The following is a 23,809-nucleotide window of genomic DNA, read 5'->3' on the forward strand; positions in this document are numbered from 1 at the left end:
ACAAGGAACACACATGAGAAAGGTAGACATACATAGGGCAAAGCTTAGAGGTTGGAATATAATTTATTGTGCATCAACTGAGAAAAAGAAGGCTGGAGTCTGCCAAAGACAAAGTAAAAACAGATATGATTAAAAGAGATAGGGAAGGTAATTACATCCTGATAAAAGGCAATATAGACAATGAAGAAATATCAGTACTCAACATGTATGAACCAAATGGTATAGGAAATAGATTTTTAAAGGAGAAACTATTGGAACTTAAGGAGGAAATTGATAGTAAAACTATGCTATTAGGAGACATCAGCCTTCCTCTATTTGATCTAGATAAATCAAACCAAAAAATGAATGAGAAGAAATGTTAATGAAATCTTGGAAAAATAAGAGTTATTATATATGGAGAAAAAAATCAGGATAAAATGGAATACATCTTCCCTTCAGAAGCACATAGTATATTAGCAAAGATTGAACAAGTACTAGGGCATACAAAGATGGTAAACATATGGAGAAAAGCAGAAATAATAAATACAACTTTTTCAGATCATAATGCAAGAAAAATTATAATTAGTAAGGGTACATGGAGAGGCAACTCAAAAATTAATTGGAAATTAAATGATATGATTCTTCAAAACTGGTTGGTTAAAGAACAAATCAATGAAACAATTAATGGTTTCTTTGAAAGGAATGACAATGAGGAAACAATATAACAAATTTTTTAGGCTACTGCAAAAGCAATAGTCAGAGGAAAAATTATATCCTTGAGTACCCATAGGGAAAAAAAAAAGAGAGCAAGAGAAAGAGAAATAAGAGATTAATGAATTGGACATGCAACTAAAAAAACCTAGAAAAAGAGCTAATTATAAACCCTCAGATAAAGACCAAATTGGAAATCCTAAAAATCAAAGAGGAAATTAATAATTTAAAAAGTAAAATAATTATGAAACTAACAAATAAGACTAGGAGCTAGTGTTTTTTAAAAGAAATAAAGTATTGATTAATCTAATTAATAAAAAAGAAATGAGAGAACCAAATTAACAGTATAAGGAATTGAAAAGATTATCTCATCTCTAATGAAGAAGAAATTAAGGTAATTATTAACAACTATTTTCCCCAAGTATATGTCAATAAATATGGCAATCTATGTGAAATGAGTGAATATTTACAAAAATATAAATTGCCTAGATCAGCAGAAAAAGGAAATAGAATATTTAAATAATCTCATATCAAACAAAGAAATCAAAACCATGAAAACTATCTAAAACTTTATTACTGAATTAGAAAAAAACAATAATAAAGTCTATTTGGAAAAATAAAAGGTTAAGAAAATCAAGGGAAATAATGAAAAAAAATGTAAAGGAAGTTGGCCTAGTAGTACCATATCTTAAAATGTACTATAAAGTAGTGGTCATGAAAATAATATAGTACTGTCTAAGAGACAGAAGGGAGGCTCAGTGGAATAGACTTGGGGTAAGTGACCTCAGCAAGACAGTCTATGATAAACCCAAACATCCCTGCTTTGGGGACAAAACTACTATTTGACAAAAACTGGTGGGAAAATTGGAAAAGAGTATGGGAGAGATTAGGTCTAGATCAACATCTCACACCCTACACCAAGATAAACTCAGAATGGGTGAATGACTTAAATATAAAGAAGGAAACTAAGTAAATTAGGTGAACACAGAATATTATACATGTCAGATCTTTGGAAAAAGAAAGATTTTAATCAAAACAAGAGTTAGAAGAAATTAAAAAATGCAAAATAAATATTTTGATTACATTAAATTAAAATGTTTTTATACAAACAAAACCAATGCAATCAAAAATAGAAGGGAAGCAACAAATTGGGTAACAATCTTTATAGCAAACCCTCTGACAAAGGTCTAATCACTGAAACTTATAAGGAGCTAAATCAATTGTACAAAAAAATCAAGCCATTCCCCAATTGATAAATGGGCAAGGGACATGAATAGGCAATTTTCAGATAAAGAAACAAAAACTATTAATAAGCACATGAGAAAATGCCCTAAATCTATTATAATCAGAGAAATGAAAATCAAAATAACTCTGAGGTATCACCTCACACCTAGCAGATTGGCAAAAATGACAGCAAAGGAAAGTAATGAATGTTGGAGGGGATGTGGCAAATTTGGGATATGAATACATTGTTTGTGAAATTTGAATTGATCCAACCATTTTGGAGGGCAATTTGGACTTATGCCCAAAGGGTGCTAAAACACTGCCAACCTTTTGATTAAGCCATAGTACTGCTGGGTTTGTACCCCAAAGAGATAATAAGGAAAAAGACTTGTACAAGAATATTCATAGCCACACTATTTGTGGTGGAAAAAAATGGAAAATGAGAAGATTCCCTAAAATTGGGGAATGACTGAACAAACTGTGGTATATGCTGGTGATGGAATACTATTGTGCTCAAAGAAATAATAAAGTGGAGGAATTCCATGGGAACTGGAATGACCTCCAGGGATTGATAGAGAGTGAAAGGAACAGAACCAAGAGAACAATGTACACAGAGACTGTTACACTGTGGTAAAATTGAATATATTGGACTTCTCTAATAGTAGCAATGCAATGATCCAGAACTATTTGGAGGGGCATATGAGAAAGAATGCTATCCACATCCAGAGGAAGAACTATGGAGGTAGAAACACAGAAGAAAAACAACTGTTTGATCACATGGGTCCATGGGGATATGACTGGGGAAGTAGACTCTAAAAGATCACCCTACTGCCAATATTAATAATATGGAAATAGGTCTTTATTTAACACATGTTAAAACCAGTGGAATTGTGTGTCAAATATGGGAGAGGTCTGGTGGGAGGGGAGGGAAAGAACATGAGTCTTTTAACTATAAAAAAATTCTAAATCATCTAATTAAATAAAATTTTTAAAAAAGAAATTGAACAAGGCATCAAAGGACTCCTTCTGAAAAAATCACCAAAGTCAGATGGATTCATAAGTGAATTCCATCAAACATATAAGAATCAATTAATCCTCCTATTCCATAAATTGTCTGATGAAATAAGCAAAGAAGGAGTCTTACCAAATTATTTTTATGATACAATGTATGGTCCTGATTTCCAAGCCAGGAAGATTAAAAATAGAGAAAGAAAATTATAGACCGATATCCTTAATGAATATAGATACAAATATCTTAAATAAAATCCTCCTTAAAAAGCTATAATAAGTTATCACAAAGATTATTCACTATGATCAGGTGGGATTTATACCAGGAATGCAAGGATGATTTAATATTAGGAAAACCACTTACATAATTGACCATATCAACAACCAAACTAATAGAAATACCATGATTATCTCAATAGATGCAAAAAAGCCTCATTCCTATTGAAAACACTCAAAATATAGGTATCATCTGCAATAGGGATAAGTTAGATGCTGTCCTAATTAGATCAGTAGTGAAGCACAGATGCCCATTATCACCATTACTAATTAATATTGTAATAGAAATACTACTAGTAGCAATTAGAGAAGAAAAAATAAATTGAAAGGATCAAAATAGGCAATGAGGAAACTAAGCTATCAGTCTTTCCAGATGACATGATAGTATACCTAGAGAATCCAAGAAAATAAAATAAAAAACTAGTAAAAACAATCAATAAATCTAACAAAGTTGCAAGGTACAAAATACACCCACATAAATCATCGGGATTCTTATATGCTTCCAACAAAACCCAGCAGCAAGAGTTAGAAAGAGAAACTCCATTTAAAATTACTCTAGACAAGAAAAATATCTGGGGATCTATTTACCAAGACAAATTCAGGAATTATATGAACATAACTACAAAATACTCTTCATACAAATAAAACTAGATCTAAACAATTGGAAAAACATTAATGACTCATGGATAGGATGAGCTAATATAAGAAAAATGACAATCCTAACTAAATTATTTTACTTATTCATTGCCATACTTATCAAACTACCAAAACACATTTTTCATAGAATTAGAAAAAATATTATAAAGTTCATTTGAAAGAACAAAGATCAAGAATATCAAGGAAAATAATTTTTAAAAAAATTAAGAATGTAGGCCTAGTGTTAACTGATCTCAAACTATATTACAAAGCAGTGATTATCAAAACTATATGGTACTGGCTTAGAAGTAGAAGGGTTGATCAATGGAATAGACTTGTGGTAAAAGACAGTAGCAAAATAGTATTCAATAAACCAAACGATCCTAGCTTTTGGGACAAGAACCCAGTATTTGCCAAATACTGCTGGGATAATTAGAAATTAGTATGGGAGAAATTAGGTTTAGATCAACATTTTACATCCTATACCAAGATTAACTCAGAGTGTGTAAATGGCTTTAAGATAAAGAGGAAAATCATAACAATTTTTGTGAACATGGAATAGTGTATTTCATATCTATGAGAAAGGAAGACCAAGAAAACACTACAAAATGCAAAATCAAAAAATTTGATTATATGAAATTAAAAAGGTTTTGTACAAAGAAAAAAAATGCAGTCAACATTCGAAGGGAAGCTACAATTTGAAAAAATATATAACAAAAACCTTGGACAAAAGTCTCATTTCTCAGATCTATAAGGAGCTAAATCAATTATACAAAAAAAAATCAAAGAATTCCCTAATTGACAAATGGTCAAGGGACATGAATAGGCAGTCTTCAGATAAAAAATCAAAACTATCAGTAAGCATATGAAAAAATGTTCTACATCTATCCTAATTAGAGAAATACAAATAAAAACAATGCTCAGGTACCATCTCACACCTAGCAGATTGGCCAGTATGACAGTAAAGGAAAATAATAAATGTTGGAGAGGTTATGGCAAAATTGGGACACTAATGCATTGCTGGTGGAGTTATAAATTAATCCAGCCATCTGGAAGGCAATTTGAAATTAGGCACAAAGGACTTTAAAAAAAGCATACTCTATGATCCAGTAATACCACTTCTGGGTTTGTACCCCAAAGAGGTAGTACGGAAAAAAAAAAATATTTGTATAAAATATTTATAGCCACACTCTTTGTGATGGCAAAAAAATGGGAAATGAGGGAGTATCCCTTGATTGGAGAATGGCTGAACAAATTATGATATCTGATGGTGATGGAATACTATTGAGTGGTAAGGATTGATTATCTGGAGGCTTTCCACATGATCTAGGATAACCTCAATGAACTGATGCAGAGTGAAATGAGCAGAACCAGAAGAATATTATACACAGAAAGTAAAACATTGTGGAAAAATCCAATATAATGGACTATTATAGTCTATTAGCTATGGAACTAGTAGCAATGGAACAAGCCAGGACACACCTGAAGGACTTATGTAAAAAAATTCTATCCCCATCGAGATAAAGGACTATGGGAATAGAAATGCAAAAGAAGAACATATGACACCACTTATCACTTGTAGATATATGGGTATGTGATTTGGTATTTAGACTTTTAAAAATTGTTCTATATCAAAAATGAATACTTTGGAAATGGGTATCAAGTGACAACATTTATACAACCTAGTGGAATTGCTTGTCTGCTCAGGAGGGGGTAGATAAGAAGGAAGGGAAAGAAAATGAATCATTTAAACATGGAGAAATATTTTAAAATTAAAAAAAAATAAAGGATGTCCATGGAGCTCATATGAAACTGACCTCACTAGTTGAGGTATAGAATATAAGGAGTAAAATGTATTATCAGAACCCACAATATGATTTCTTTGATAAGAGCAACTATAAATACCAAAAATCAAAACCTTATGGTTTTGGCAACCACAATATATTAATGAGTGTTTCCACTTCATTGCTATTTATCAACCTCAATCCCCATATGATTTGAAAAATGTTTTAGATAATAATATCACCTCAAAACCATATCTTAATTCTATCACTATCTATCACCAGCATCTGAGAAAAAAAATATGACCAAAGCAGTCAAAGAGCAGTTAATTATTTACCCTTCCAAAAAGCTCCTAGATGAACCTTGCAAATGAAAAATGCATAAATATACTTTTTAAGTTCTTGGGAAGAGGTACTACCTAACTGTTATGTAATGTTTAAGAATATGTTGCTTGTTTTGGTTATTCTGGGAACATTTATTTATGTTTTCCCCCTAGATCAGCTTTCTGGAAAGTTCAGTAATCATTCTAAAGATACACTTAAATATTTTATACATGAGTAAATTATTCACTTAATTCCCAGAGAATCACTGTGTAAATGATCTGTCTGATTGACATTGAAAATTAGAGTGCTGAGGTCAGAAGACCATGGGATATGAATTAAGAAGATCCATATTTAAATAAATAAATAAACATGCATATGTTTGTATGTAACTATTAGTTGTTGTTCTCTATATCTAGAACCTCTTGATTATCTTTTAAAATAAATTTTCATAATGTATGAGCATGAGACTTTTGTATGATCTACAAAAGAGGCATAAGTCAAACTGACAGTATTCTGTAAGCACCATGCCCCCTAGAACTCCCGAATCCAAATAAGATTTAAATTAAACTATAACCTGGAAATACTTAACAAAATAAATAAAAATATGTAATATAATATAACTCATATAAACTTGTCGTTTTAAAAGTCAATCTGTAGTACACAAGAATCTGTTTCTGTTTGAAATGGATACCATTGATCTATTTGAGACCTTGTATCCTTGGTGGCATCTTGGGATTCTGTAGCAATAGTTACATATGTCTGAAAAAGTGGAAAAAAGTTCTAAGAAAAGTTCTAAACACAACATAATTCATTATATATCTGAGGCATGGGTGGTTGGAATTTAGAAATAAGGAGCTAGCAACAGTTCCCCCTCTTCTTCCTGTCACTAAGAAAAGTTTGTTGTTTGAATACATTCACAATGCTAAATATGTGGGCCAGACTTCATTGGAGAGTAAACTTTAGAAACTTTGGAAAGTATCCTTAAAGGATAGCTTGATGGTGTTAAGATATCAGACCACACTCCTCGGTGTCCAACTACATCTCATAAGGATGGTATATTTCCTTGATTCAAAAAATAGAACAAGAATAAGCAAGAGAACTGGATTTTTAAACAACTCATTTCAGGACAGCTGAATTTTTGCACTAAACCAGAGAGAATAAATCATGATTTAGGTATTACAGGACAAAGTCAATAAACTGAAAATTGGAATAATTAAGATTATAAAGAATTATTTTTATACAATCAAAAATATGATTTTAGGTAAAGAGAAATGTATGCTATATTTTACCACACTCACAGAGGACAATTACATATTGCAAAATTGAATTCAAATGGAATATTTTCATTTTTTTTTCAGTTTCAGTTTCATTAAGCAGGGCTTTAGCAATTGACTAACAAAATAAGCAATCCTCAGGGCAGCTAGATGTCTCCGTGGATTGAGAGTCAGGCTCATAGATGGGAGAGGTCCTAACTTCAAATCTGGCTTCAGATACTTCCTAGTTGTATGACCCTTGGCAAGTCACCTACCCCTGCCCCCCCCACCCCATTTCCTAGACCTTACCATAAGGTAAGGTGAGGGTTGTTTTTAATTGTTGTTGTTTTTAAATAAGCAACCCTTTATTCATTATGCCCCAAATTACACAAGGGATACTGATTAAAATGCTTTGTATAATTCATGCTATCATAACACATCCCATGAGTCCTTAATGAACAATTGAACTTCAAGCATTTGTAAGACTATATATTTTTAGAAATCAAATAAATGATTAAATGAAAATCATGATGTTCTCTCAAGACTCAAATTCTTATCACTTCCTATTCATTGCAATTCTGTCCTGATGGTGAGGGACAGTTATTTTTTTGTGATTGTGGGCCACGTGTAATCTTTCTGGGATTTATTTTGCTGTTCTGCTACCAACTTGAAATGCCATGATCCTTCTGATGAAGATATTACTGAGGTTTTGTACCAATGATTGTAACTTGTGATGTGAGAAAGTTCTCCACATTCTGGGCCAAGCATTTAAACAAAGATATTAAAGGCCATAAAAAAAAGTCATAAACTGGGTCTGTAGTTTCATTGATATAAAGAATTCTTAAGTAATGAAATTCCTTCTAACAATGCTGATTGATTATCACATTTTCTGCACCTCTTAATCTCAGAAAGTTGTGGAACAGGAAGAGGTTGTGACTTCTTCAGTGTCTCCGAGCCAGTATGTGTCAGATGCAGGATTAGCCCCTGTTTTATTGACTATAAGTTTGGCTATCTACCTCTTATACTATGCTATTGGACTTTGCAGATATCTATACATGCATATTAAATTATTATGTTATGCAACACATATTGTTATAGATGTGTGTGTGTATACATACATATAAAATTAAGAATTCAAAAGGTCAAGCCAATGGCTCACTCAAACACTATGCTTCTTCTATAGTGGCATCAAGGAACTTTATTGAAAGCCATAGTTGCCCTCAATTACATCACCTCGACATATTTTCATTTTTTTTTTAATTTGACTTGTGATTTCACTGGGAGAGGGGAAGATTGGTTATGCACTTCATCTCCCAATGCATATCAGACTTTTCTCTTCAGATATGCACCTTGTAATCTTAATAAGATTTCTGAGAGAATAACTAACTTATCCATGGGTCACCCAGCCAGTATGAGGCAGAAATGGGGCTTGAATCCAGATTTTCTTGACGCTGAAGTAACTGCTCTATCAAACAGGACATTCTACCTCTAAATGTCAGTGTCAACCTACAAAGACTCAGAAGTTTCCCAAATGCCTCATTTATGTCCTAACATCAATGAAATTACTAAAAGATTTTTTAACCCAATTCATACTAAACCAGTTTTACCTCTAGAGAAAACAAATTCCTTGTGTCTATTAACTTCTATGAAAGATGTACTACCTCTCTTTTATTCATGTTTCTGATACTAGCTCCTTGTGTGTTCTTGGACAAATCATGTAGTATTCTAGTGCTTCAGTTTGCTCATCAGTAAAATGAGGGTTTTGGATTAGATGCCTTCTCAAATTCCTTCCAGCTCTAAATCTATAATCTTCTAATTCCAAAATTTTTCTAACACTAAAGATTGCCTTGGTTTTATAATTCTAGTGTCTGTTAAAACATCCCCCGTTTGCTTTATCTATACATTCATGATTTTAGGAATCTAATCATGGAACAGTCCCCCTCTGCCATCATTTATACAGAGGCCTAATTTTACTTCAGTTTGTGTTCATCTAGAAAAGTCTTTATTTAATCATTGCATTCATCCTCTTGACTTTTAAAGTAACTATTAAGTCTTTTTCTTTCCTTTTTGGGAAGAGTAGAGTTGTACTGACCAGAAATGTCCACAGCAGTCCAAAAGCAGACAGATGATGGCACGATATTTTCTGTTTAGTTTACAATAACTGATAACACTCATTTAAAAGAGTAAAATGGTTTATGTTTTGTTTATAATACCAGCAAATACCCTGGGTTTTGTTCTCTTCTTACTTTATCTTTATTCATGAGAACAAGTAACCCTAGTTGAATGTGGATGTGTTCATATCATGTTTAAATATTTTCCATTAATAATTTGAAAGCTTTAGAATCGTGGTCAATGTTTGAATTGCTATTATCTTTGAGTAACAGCCTAATTATTGAAAACACATTCATTACCCAATTCTATCACTTGGAACATTTTTTAAAATAGATCTTTGACAATAAACATTAAAAATGAAAAAATGATTAATTAATTCACACATTCTAGTCCCTGAATTGGGTCAGTAACCAAAGGCAGAACATTTTCAAACATCCTGTGGGTAGTCTAAAGAGGTATCTTCAGTGAGAAACAGAACTATATATGGTGGGGTTTTTACACAGGTAAGAAGAAAAGATCAAGCCAATTACTGTCCAACATATCTTGTTACTTTGTTTCTGACAAAGTAGGTGCAAAATGTAACAAAACACATTTTTGAAATCATATGATAAAAAAATTATCAATATTATATAAAACATTCATGTTAACAGAGCACTGGGGATAATGTAATTGCCGAGAAAACTTTCAGAATTTTCATTTTGAGAGGCTTGTTTTTACTTCTAAAGAGTACATTCTATTTTAGTCACTCAGTTTCCCCAAAAAGGATTAGTTATGAAGTAGCTATTTTCTGGTAATGGAGTTTTTCATACTTTAGCCAACTGTAAGATAAACAAATTTCTTTTTGCTTTCAGTAGACTTTGATATTTAATAACTGGTATTCACACATATAAAGCTGACAGCAAGTCAACAAGGGTGTAGTCACAAGTATGGCTTATTCTTTCTTCAGATTCCAGACTGGGGCTTTTATGCATGTGTAATTAATTCTTTTTTCTAAATTTTTTGATCACTGGAAATGGACTATTCAATATTTCAGGATGGAATCCATAGATCACAGAGTTGCAGAGTTAAAAGGAATCACAGAGACCAGATTCCACTCCCAAAAGAATATACACAACAAAACAGTTTACAAATAGCTACACAATTTTTGCTTAGAGATCTCTAGGGAGAAGGAACTCTGAATTTGAATGCTTAGATCCTTTGACTTTTATTTGCCTCTAATTGTAATGTAGTTCCTTGTTTATTCTTTTTTCTTTTTTTTGGCATTAAAACTAAATTAATCTCTTTTGCTAATTCTACCTATTGTTTCAACTTTTTTCCTTGAAGATGAAATGGCAAAAAAGAAAAAAAAAAGATGTTCAATGTTTTTCTTTTATTTTCAAGCCATTACCTTCTGTCTTAGAATGAATACTGTGTATTGGTTCTAAGGCAGAAGAGTGGTAAGGGCTAGGCAATGGGGGTTATGTGACTTGCCCAGGGTCACACAGCTGGGAAGTATCTTGAGACTAGATTTGAATTCAAGTCTTCCTGACTCCAGGCCCAGCACTCTCTCCACAGCATTATCTTAGATTTTTCTTTCCCAGATGAAACCACCTCAGTTCCTTAAATAAATAGGTATATGTAGAAATGTTAGTGTCTTTACAATTCTTTTTGCCTTCATCTGGACATTTGCTACCTAATTAATACACTTTAAAAAAAAACATGAAACACAAATAGAAAATAATATGTACCAAGTGTAGTGCTAAATGGTAAGGATAAAAAAAGTAAAGACAAAAATAATACTTCCTTTCAGAGCTTACATTCTAATGAGAGATGATATATTAATAAATGGGTACTAGTATTTTATAGATATTACAGAGTAGATAGAAGGTGACTAAAAGAACACATAAAAGAATGAGAAAAAGCTTCTTAGAAAAAAGGTGAACATGAAGGGAAGAATCATAAAGAAATACAAGGAGTTCAGAGATGGAATGAAGAGGAAGCACATTCTAGGCACAGGGGACAGGAAAAAAGGAAATAATGTGTTATTTGGAAGTAGAAGTCAAAAGAGAGGATTTCAGAGTACACAGAATATTATAAATACTATTGGAAAAGGAGAAAAGGAACAGGTTTCCTAAAGACTTTATTTGATCACAAAAGCAATAGATAACCACTAGAACAGGGGTCCCCAAACTATGGCCCATGGGCCACCTGTGCCCCCCCAGGCCATGTATCTGGCCCCCACAGACTTCTGGAAGGGGCACCTCTTTCATTGGTGATCAGTGAGAGGAGCCCTGTATGTGGTGGCACCACAAAGCGTGGCATCACTCATGTACATTAATACTTCTAGTGACATAATCCTTTGCATGCTGTCTTGTTCTGGGAGTAACTGACAAAGGAGACTTGGCGCAAAGGATTATGTAGCTGCACAATGGAAGACGTCAGTATGGTGAGCAGTGATCTGAGGGAGGGGATTCCCCACTGTGTATACTGCTGCCCAGTATAGTGGTGGCAGTGATGAGCCTGTATGAGGTGTGACAGGCCCATCCCAGCCAGCACTGCAGCCTCCACTATCCCAGACAGTGGTATACAGTGTCCAGCACTGCCTCCAGAACTGTATACAGGCATCAGATATCTGTGATCTGGCCTGTGACATCAGTGGTGGGCCTCTTCTGTGAGAAGCCCACCACTGCCACTGGGTGTTTTATAAATCACCCTCTGTTTTTGGGGACCAAATTAATATAAGACAGTGTCTTATTTGGGGGAAACACAGTAGCACAATGGCCCTCATACTCCCCTAAATGCATAACATAATGACCCCTGTTATAGGGGCCATTATGTTGTCAGTTTGTTGATTTAAATTTACTTGTTCTTTATTTTAAAGTTCCCATTTTGTTTTTTTATTTTACTTTAAAATAAGATATGTGCAGTATGCATAGGGATTTGTTCATAGTTTGTTGTTTTTAATAGCCTGACCCTCCAATGGTCTGAGGGATAGTGAACTGGCCCCCTGTGTAAAAAGTTTGGGGACCCCTGCACTAGAGCATATAGAGAGGAGGAATGGCAGGGTCAAACCTTTACATTATCTTTTTTTTACCCCCAAATTCATTTTTGATAGCTACATAGACTGATGAATTCAAAGAAGAATCAATCAATAGAAGAATCTTCACTAACAAATACGTGTCTTTCTTCAGGCAAGAGGTCTCCAGTCAAAAATAAGTGACAAATTCAAAACATTTGTGGTCCAGTGACATCTACTTCTACTTTCTCATTACTTCATAAATGAAATTTCCTTCTATTTGTGTCCATTTCATGGGGATTATGAACCCATTCCTATTCTCCCTATTTAGAATCCATGTTTCCTTTTTAAAGAGATCTTAATTTTAAGGTAAAACATGGTCCAAGTTCTTGTTTTCCCACTTTCTTTTCCCTTTTAAAAAGATATCTGTGAAATCTGAAAAAGATGTAATCTCGCTGTGTATGAAAAGCTTCAGTTTGCCTTCCAATAAACTGAGTATCATGGGAGAAGAGAGAAGCAAACATATGTCCAATGGAGTGACCCAGTCTCATAAAATTAGTCAGCATTACTTCAGGTGAATGTTGAGTGGGATGTTTACTCTACCTCTTTATTGTCTTGCTAAGGTGAACACTGATCAGTTGGACCAGGAAGCAAATGACTTAAAACAAGTCCATTTTATATTTTACCATCTTCATTTATAACAATCAGATCTGTGAAATTTCTAGAGATATAGTGTGGGAATAATTCTTTTCAGAGCTAGTCCTCTTTGATAATAAACATGTGAGTTTGGTATAACAATGGCCAGCTGTTTGAAGAACCTCACTTTTTCCCCATGATGTCTGTCTGATATGGTTAGAAGAATCTCGGGTGAAGTCTTTCTGTTGAAATAAGAAGCAAAATCATCTGTAGTTTCATAAGTAACCTCTTCATCATTAGGATATACTATCGTCTCATGATACACTCTCTGGTATTCAATGGTCTTGGGAACTGGTTTTGGTGGTGCCTTATCTCTAAGAGCCTTCCTCTCTTTTTTAAGCTTTTTCTTTGCTGCCAATTTTTCCTTTTACTGCTGCTGTTTCCTGTCCACAAACATGTGGAGAAACTTGAACAGGGAGACCAATAAGGAGATTTGTAGCAGTCTTAACAATAGTGGGATTCAGGAGTGATATAAGGCAGTGGCATGGTGAGTTGAAAGAAAGGAGTTAATTTCTAAAGATGTTTTGGTAAGGCAAAATTAGAAACCTGAAACTACTTTTGGGATGGGAGAAAAGAGGAACTGAAGATCATTCTGAGATTATAAACCTTGAAAACTTCAAGGATGATGGTAGAATATGGGAGCTTGAAATAGAAATTTCTAAAAAAAGATGAGTTCAGTTTTTAGAAATGAGTAACCTAGAACAGCTCTCCAATTTTTGTATGAAGAGAATGAGATCCAGAGAGGCAATTTATCTACAGATAGCTAGTAGTAAAACTAGGATTTAAGCCCATATCCTCTGATTCTAACCATAGTGTTCTTTCCAATGCAATATATACTGTTCCTTCATATTAAGCTCATGCCCAATAAATCATCTATATTTTTTTCCAGAAAAATTCTTTCTCATGTTATTATCCTCATTTGATGAAGATGGCTTTTGGAATTCAAGCACAGTGGAAAGCAATACTGACTTTTGATTCAGAAGGACTGTGTTAAAATCCTATGCCACTCCCTAGTCATAAAACCTTGGCCATCACTTAACTTTTCTGGGTTTCTGTTTTATTCATAGTAAAAAGAGACATTTGGAATAGATGACATACAATTTTTCTCCAGAACTAAATTTATGATCTTGTTAATTTACATTTATCTATATTAAATTGTGTCCTTCTTGTCAAGATCTTTTAGATTCTGCTTCTTATTCACTGTGATAGTTCTTTCCTCGTTGACATTAAACTGCATCTAAGCTATCTCTGACTTCCCCAAATAAAACATGAACAATATACAATTTAAGGTATAAAATAAATGAATAAAATAATGTAAAATTTATAAAATGCAACTTATAAATGTTTTATCAATGAACAGAAGCTGTTTTAATCATTTACATAAAATTATTCAAAAATGTATCTTTTCTTTGAAAAGCAGGATATTTTTAGAATGAATTAGATTAATATTCAGGTCAATTCTTTCCTATGTAATTACAATAATTATTATTTATATATGATAATGAGTATATTTATAGTCCTAATTTCTTCCTAAAAAGAATGTCTTTGTAGATTATTTGACAAAATGGAGGTAAAATATTGAGTCAGTTGGCTCAAACTTAAGATGGACTTTATGTTTATATAATATATGTGTGTATATAAGAAATACATAACTATTATTAAACATAAGTATATGATTCATATTTATGTTCAAATTTATTTTACCTTTTATCTGTCCATTCTCTCCTTTCTGATCTTTTGAGATTGAGTTATATTCTAGATACTTCTTCTAGTTTCTTTTTAGAGATATACAACACAATGTAAAGTTAACTTGAAAAATCAGTGCCAAGAAAATGTTTACCAAGGGTAGCTATAAACTATAGATAATATTATTTAGATAGATTAATAGTTAGATAAATAGATATGTTAATAATGCAGTTATAATTTATTTAAAGCTAGAAAATAAGTCAAGTAAGAAACTAGATATCCAATCAATATTTTTTTGTAGTTCAACCAAAAACAATTATAACATTTTTCATCATTAATGGCACAACAATATAACAAGTGATAGAAATGAATTCAGAAAGACCTAGGTGGAAATACTACCTCTGATACATATTATCTGTATGACCTTGCGTAAAGCATTTAGCATCTCAGCTCAGCTCAAAATTCCCTATCTCTATAATGAAATACCAGAGATGTTACATAAAATGGGATAATTTATCTAAACTAATTTTAAATCTTCAAACAGTAAAAAATATTAAAAATAATACATAATAAAAATTTTAAATTGCTCAGCATAGACATAGGGCATAATATTAGGATCTCTGCCTTTGAGGAATACACAAACAATTAGAAGAAATAAATCATATTTTCAGATATTGATAACTCTTAGAAAGTCTCCTTTAAAGCTTTTGGGCTTAAGCGATGAAATCTTTTAAGTTTTAGTGACTAAAGAAAAGCTCAGAATAAACCACTTTTTTTGTACACCAAAGTAAAAAGATCATCATAGGGATAGGAGTTCAGGATAGGAGACCTGGACAAAGATAGGGCCATACTGAGAGTGAAACACAAGTGGCTATAGACAAAATAATTTATCCATTAAGAAAAAAATGCATGAACATTATGTGAAGAAGACTGGGAATTATGTCATGTAACTTTTATCCTTGTTCCAACTTCTTTTGAACTCACAAGATAGTAATATTAAGAATATAAACAAATAGGTCGAGAACTCTTCTCATAAGCATAGACTAGTGGTGAGGTTATCTGAGACAAAGAACTGCTTATTTAACTAGCATTAAAGTTATGTTCTCTTTTTTCCTTTGACTACTTATTATTCAATGATCCCCATGGAAATACTACCCCTATTAAGCACTCAGGTAAAACCCCTTTGAAGAACCTAATATATGAATCTGGCATGTCATAAGAAGCAATATAACTCATTCTTAATGAGTTTTCAGTTCAATTACATTCTCAATATCTATCAACATCATAATGAATAGTATAATACTAAACAGGAAATTTTCATTAGGTAATTATAAAACATTATTGTGGAATAAAATAATATTTATTAGATATTAGATTATAAATCTGTTATATTTATATATACGTATAAAATAATATTTATTTAGTCCTGAAAGATTTCTATATCTTTAGAGAAAAATCTATGAAACATATTCCAGAAAAGCCCTGACAAAAAGATGAAATGATCAGAAACCTAACAATTGTTTATTCAAAGACACTAATAAAAATATATGAAGGCACTATGTCACTTAGATAAAACTGATTATACAAATTGTTGTTCAAAGGTATTAATGCATTAAGAGAAACATGCAAACAAGTAGCATCTCAATTGAAAATTTGTCAAAGAATGACAGAAAGAGAAAGTCATTAACATTCTGGAACATGTAATAATTTGCTTTACATGGAATTGTGAAATCTGAGGAGAGCAAGTACACATGACTTCAGCAGTAAATTAACCACTCCTAAGAGTGAATGAGTGGCAGAAAGTGAGGAGAGCATAGACCAGTTGCAGGAAGAGAGAAGAGCCTCCTTCTCCTCTGCTGCATACTTATTTCCCCTTTCTATTTACCTTTTCATGTCAACAAATATATGAGTACCACATATTTACATTGACAAGAATTGAGTAGAACTATTCTCAGCTGTAGAGATGGGAAAATGAACCCAGAAATAGGAGGCTCCGTGTTATATACTAGGTAAGAAAAAAAATAATTTTTCTTCTCTTTCCCATGCGGTGTTTTTTTAAACTTTTATTTGGTTTTATTCCTCTCCATGTCTCCTCCCTGTCCCTTTTCTGTTTATTTTTTTAATTCTGGTTAATTATCTACATAATTTTATCTATCAGTTTTCACACATCCACCATGGTTAGAGCTACTATTTGTTTTTTGTTTGTTGATTTGTTTGTTTTAAACCTTTAACCTTCCACGTTAGACTCAATACTAGGTATGAATATAAAGGCAAAAGAGAGGTAAGGGCCAGGCAATTGGGATTAAATGACTTGCTCTGGGTCACACTGCTAGGAAGTGTTGGAGGTCACATTTGGACCCAGGACCTCCTGTCTCTAGGTCTGGCTTTCTTTCTAAGATACGTAGCTGCCCTGTATAGTCTTTTAAGGTTTGTGCAATTCCTCTTATATTTGAACTCATTTGTTGTTCACAACAACCCTATCATGTTGTATGTATACCATCACTTTTTTAAGAGACAAGGAAATTGAGGCATCAAGAAATCAAGGGATTTACCCAGGAACATACACCTAAAGAGTACATAGAGAAGGATTTAAAAGTAAATCCTCTTGATTCTAAGTCCTTAGGTCTAAGTACTGTGATCTACTAACTTATATAGTGAGTAAGATCATGATAAAGCTAAGATTTATGTGACAGGTTACACACACTTATCAGTTAAAATTTTCAAACTTTTGGGATCTATCCTCTAACTTTTCTAGACTATTCCAATCTCAATGAGTGTTCTCAGGATAACTCTATCATTTATCTTTACTCTATTCTTAATCTAATCGTATCCACTTTTCCCTGATGCTTAATCACCCTTTTCACCTCCACAACATTTAGAACCAGTGTTTTTTATCTAGAATGAGTGACTGCCAATTGCTGAAATTAAGAAAATTAAAAATAAAAAAAATGATTATGGTCTGTGAAAATTCCCCACCCAAGCAAGACATTAATTTTCTTGTTTAGGCAGATAAATATTATGAACACAGTGGACAAGTCTATTTCTAGTCCTGGATCAGTATCCACTACTAATTCTAGCCATAAAAATGTCAGTTTCATGATAATTCACAAATGGATAGATTATAATAGAAGATGGAGTCAGATTCACTGACAAACAAGAATTGATTCTTGAAAACTTTTGACAAGAAGCAAAAAAAAAATAGAAACAAGTATTTTCTCAGTTTTACATGTCACCTTCCCAAAAGCTGATTATGTGTTAGGACATAAAAATCTCACTAATTGCAGGAAAACAGAACAATTAAATGAATACTTTTCTTTGTAATGCAATAAAAAATTAAATTTAATAAAAGGCTGTGGAATAATAGATTAAAAACTAGCTGGAAACGAAAGAATCTGAGCCTGAAGAATGAGTCAGTCAAAAAGGCAAAAGAAACAATCAATAATTTCATAAAGTGAATGACAACAAAGAGGCGATATTCCTAAAACTGTGGGATGCAGCCAAAGTACTACTTAGAGGAAAATTTAAATCACTAAATGCATACATCAATAAAAGAGAGAAAGAGCAAATCAATTAACTGGGCAGGAAACAAACAACAACAAAAACAATAGAAAATGAACAAATTAAAACCTCCCAATTAAATTCCAAATTGAAAATGTTGAAAATTAAAGGAGGGATTTGTAAAAACTGAAATAAAATAACTGAAGTAATTAAAGCAGGATCTGGTTTTATAAAAAAATACACAAAAGATAACTTGCATAATTTGATTTTTAAAATCATCAAAAATGAAAAAAGCACCACCAATGAAGATGAAATCAAAGCAATTAATATTAGACATTTTTGCCTAATTATATGCCAACAAAATCATCCATATAAATGAAATGGATTAATATTTACAGAAATCTAAAATGTCCATATTAACGAAAGAGAAATTGAATACTTAACTCTTTTTTGAAGCAAAAATTGAACAACCCATAAATGAACACCCTAAGAAAACATTTTCAGTACTGGATCAACTTAAAAATGAATTTGCTCAAAATTTTAAGTAACATTCTCAAAACTATATGAATTATTTGAAAATAAGTTGTTAAGGAAATAATTCTATTAAATTTGATGAAAATTGCTGGGAAAACTGGAAAGCAGTTTGGCAGGAACTAAGCATAGATCAATATCTCACATTGTATAATAAAATAAGGTCCAAATGGCTAAACCATTTTGACAGTAAATTATTTATGTATGGGAAATTATCGGATCTGCAGATAAAAGAATAGCTTATGAACAAGCAAGAGATAAAGAGGATCCCAGAAAGCAAAATATATAATTTTATTACAATAAATTAAAGAAAGTTTGCACAAACAAAACCAATCCAAGACCTAATTAGAAAGAAACCAGAGACAAATATAACCTTTCTTTGATAAATGTCTCATTTCTCGGCAACTAAGCCATTTTTTCTTGAATAGAGAACAACATGTGTATATATGTATATATATATATTTTTTTAAATAATCATTTTCTGACATTTTGAAATCCAATTTTTTTCTCTCTCAACACTTACCCCTCCTTTGAAGAGCAGACAATATGATATGTAGGCTGTCATGCAATATGTATTTCAGTGTTCATCAAGTTGTAAAAATAAAACATAATTTACTCAAGAAAAAATTTAATGAAAAAATAAAATGAAAAAAGTATGCTTCAATATGTATTCAGATGACATCATCTTTACTCTAAATTGGTTCCTAGGCAGAAGAGTTGTAAGAGCTAGGCAATGAGAGTTAAGGGTTGCCCAGGGTCACACAACTTAGGAAGTGTCTGAGGTCATACTTGAACACATCTCTGGTCCTGGCTCTAAATTCACTGAGCAACTCACCTGACCCCTACATAAGTTCTTTCTAAAGTAGTGAACAACCTTTTTTTCATCATGAGTCCCGTGGAGTTGTCTTGAATTCTTGCATTATTCATAATAGTTCTGTCATTAACAGTTGATCATTGTACATTATTGCTGTTACTATGTACAATATTCTTCTGGTACTGCTCACTTCATGTTGCATCACTTCACAAATCTTTCAAGGTATTTTTTTTGTGATCATGATATTTTTATTTGGTTTATGGAATATTTTATATTTTTTCAGTTTAGATGTAAATAAGATTTTAATAATATTTTGCACCATTTTGCAATCCATATTCTCTCTCTCCCATATTCTACCCTCCCCAAAATGATAGGTAATATGACAAAGAATATCTGTGTTAGCATGCAAAACATATTTTCATGTTTGAAAGAAGACATCTATCACTTATACTAGAGAAAAATTCATGAATTAAATAACTAAAATAATAATAAATAAATATATGTTCTTTTATGCCTTAGCTAGATCGTACACTTTTGACAATAACAAGCAATTCATTAACTGCACTATTAAAAATCGATCATTTTGAAGACATCCAATTTAACCTTACACGGTAGAGGGAGGAAAGTATGTTATATCTTTCTTCTATAACAAAACATGATAATGAGTTATGTATCTTGCCAGAAGTCTGGAGGGTCCCAGATGAATCAAATGTCAATTACTTCCTAGAACAAATTTGTAGGGAAGAGATCTATGTTGTTTATGCGTTTTTAAATCTGTCATATGTGTGTACATGCATACTTTCTTTTTTTATACTACACTTAGGTTTGGGTAGGAAAGAAATTTCCTGACATTTATGGAGAATTTAATGGAGTCTCAAAAGAGGGAAAAAATCATGATAAAAAGCTAAGCCCTTGGAAATAAATTATGACTGTCTTTGTAAAGTACACAATGTTTGAATCACAATATAATAGTGCATTAAGAGTAAAATAAATCTCATGTATTAGATTTAAAATAAGGTAACTCCAATTTTTTCATGAATTATTTCAAGGTATTCTCAGACCAAAGATGTACATATATATATATATATATATATATATATATATATATATATGTATGTATGTATACACACACAAATGGCAAATAAAGTGGAAAAAATGAAGTGAGACACTGATGTCAAATTGTACATTAGGAAAACTTTATTTTCTATTACAGAAATTAGACAATAAATAGGGTTAACTGATCAGCAAGCATTTGTTATTTGTGCCAGGAACAGGGTTAGTTTGTGGAAGTTGATATAATTTTTTGACAGAATAGTTCTTGAATCATTAAATTCATGTAGTCCTAACTGTATATAGCATAGGGTCACAGTGACTCTGGCACAGTGAGACACATGTCATTTCACATGGCTTTAGATTGTGCCTCAAATTATGTCTAAGAGGGAGCCCAAGAAATTCATTTTTAACCTGAATTATATATTTTTTGTGGTCTACATTAGTGAATTAGTTTTATTTTGAGAACCAGAAATCTTTAAATGAAAAAATTAGAACTAAGCCCAAAGGAATTATGCCATTTGATCCAGCCATAGCACTGCTGGGTTTGTACCCTAAAGAGATCATAAGGAAAAAGACTTGTAACCAAAATAACCTTAGCTGCGTCCTTTGTGGTGGCAAAAAAAAAATTGGAAAATGAGGAGATGCCCTTCATTTGGGGAATGGCAGAACAAATTATGGTACCTATTGGTGATGGAATACCATTGTGCTCAAAGGAATAATGAACTGGAGGAATTCCATGTGAACTGGAACATCCTCCAGGAATTGATGCAGAATGAGAGGAACAGTATTATAACAATTTTACAGAGGAAGAAACTAAGACTGAAAGTTTAAAGTTACTTCCCAGATTTCACACAACTGAAGGTGTCTGAGCTGGCATTGGATGTCATGTCTTCCTCACTCCAAGTCCAGTGAATTATCCATCAGGTCACCAAGATGCCTCTACTATTTATCACTACTATTTTTCCTTCCCCATCCAGGCCTGGAACTTTTTCAACATATGTGAATTTTCATTATTTTTCCATAAGAAGACTGATTTTTCCTCCACTAACCATCAACATGAGAAGCTGGCACAGCCTAATTTTGTCTGAACATCAATGAATGATGTTCAAAAATTTTAAAGTAACACATTCAAAATGAAATGACTTGTTTCCTTTAAAAGTCACTGCTATTCTTCCATGTGTGACTACTTATAACTATGCATCAGAGTGTGAAGGACTATTGCTGGTACAGCAATCATAGAGAAGACAAATAGAAGTGAAGCCTTGAACACCTGTGGTATATAGGGCACAGGTGGCAATATTGGCATCTGCAAGCAAAGTCTCTGGAGTTCTGGCCAAATCCCAATTTGGGTAACCTAATTACCCATTCATGTGACCTATTTTTTCATAGATTTCAATGAGATAGAATAGTTTTCATTTCCTCTACTAAACGATCTCTGGATTATATTAGGGTATTTTCCTGGTTGATATAACTATTCCAGGATAACATCTGAAATGACAATTAAAAGATACTCCAAAGAGAGCCAAAAACAAACAAATAAATAAATGTAATAATCTGCCTCAAATGGGTAGACTTCATTTTAAGAAAAATATACTGTCTATAGTTCATTTTTCTCCTCTTCTATTTTATTCTATTAATTTCAATAATTGACGTGAAGCCCATATCCTCTTAGAATATATTTAGTCCTCCAAACTGAGTCCTAAAGAATAGCATTAGCTATAAATCCCTGTATTATTATTATTATTATTATTATTATTATTATTATCCACATCTAAGGCTCCCTTCACTCTCTTAGAAGCTTCTTTGACACTTCAGTAAGTAGCTGGTAATGAGGAAACCTAGTTGTTAACAAGGGAAGTGCCTGAAAGAGAGGAAAAGCAAAGGGGGGAAATGTGGTGGATTAAAAACCCAATATTAAGATCCCTGAATGCATTAGCAAAGGTTATTTTCAAATGTTCTGCATACTTTCTGATCATCTCTTATGTATGGAAGCAGGAAAGTCCAACAGCTTGCAGCTAATTAATATGTATGTTTCATCCTGAACACTGATTCATAGTGAGGCTGGGCCAGTGACTAATCTGTAGTTTATCCTTTTGTCAAACTGGAAGATTATCCACTTCTCTCCCAAAGCACTTGCCTGAAAAGCTGTTCAGGAAGTTTAAGTAAAATTACTCACAGAGATAGTGGCCCTTTGACAACTTTCCTCACTTCTATTTGACAGTGATAGTAATTATTCTAGTGAGTGTGTGCGATTGCGCCTTACCAGCATATATAAACAGACTTTCCTCTACTAGGTGTGAAGGAAGGCTCACATTTGCTTCATGGTTATAGCTACTGATCAATTTCACTGTTTATGATGGATTTTGGCATGAGGATTGAGCAGGAACTTTCAGATAAAGGTCAGAATATTAAGATCAACTATGATAAACTTAGCTATTATCGGCAATACAGTGAGTCAGGACAATTTTGAGGGATTTAGGATAAAAATGCTATCCACTTCCAGAGAAAAAAACTGAAAGAGCCAGAATGCAGATGAGAACATAAAATTTTTCATTTGTTTATTTGGGTTTACATTGGGGATTTGGATTTTTATAAAATTATTAAAAAATGAATGATAACAAAATATGTTTTGCATGATAAATACATGTATAACCCAGATTGAAATGCTTACTAGCATGGAGAGGGGGAAGGGAAGTGGGGGAGAAAAGTTAGATCATATCACTTAGAAAAACCTACATGAAAATTTTTTATTATATGTTAATTAGTAAAAAACATTTAAATATGAAAAAAATTAAAAGATCAGAATATTAATATGCACACGACTGACTATCCCCAGAATTCTACCACTGTAGTATAACATTGTGAATCTATAGATTCTTCTGGGTGTCTGGCCTGCTACTACTGACTCAAATCAGCCAGGTATTAAAGCATATTACTTAAGCTTAGAAAATCACTTCCTATGTATCTACTTGTCATTTTTCATTAATCCATTAGGAAAAACAAATCCAATAGTTTTGATCTTGAAAGGACCATAGAAATCATCCCGTCCCGTTACTTCATTTTGCAAAGGACAAAGATGAGATCTGGAAAGATGAATAGATTTGCCCAAAGTCATATGTAGTAAATAGTAGAGTCAAGATTTGAACCCTTGTTTTCTGTCTCTAAATCCAGTGCTCCTTTAATTCCTCATATGACAAATATCTTTAACTTTAAATCACACATATCTCTTTGT

The 23,809-nt window shown here is 32.5% G+C and overlaps 1 protein-coding gene and 1 pseudogene across 1 annotated transcript in view; both read right to left on the minus strand.

Moving 5' to 3' along the window:
- HCN1 (hyperpolarization activated cyclic nucleotide gated potassium channel 1) overlaps positions 1-23,809 on the minus strand; it is a 609,900-nt gene that overhangs the window by 319,582 nt on the left and 266,509 nt on the right. The window lies entirely within an intron of this gene.
- Positions 9,596-13,602, minus strand: LOC130458508 (ribosome production factor 1-like; annotated as a pseudogene).

The sequence above is a fragment of the Monodelphis domestica genome, chromosome 3 (assembly GCF_027887165.1).
Source record: "Monodelphis domestica isolate mMonDom1 chromosome 3, mMonDom1.pri, whole genome shotgun sequence".
Lineage (NCBI taxonomy): Eukaryota > Metazoa > Chordata > Mammalia > Didelphimorphia > Didelphidae > Monodelphis > Monodelphis domestica.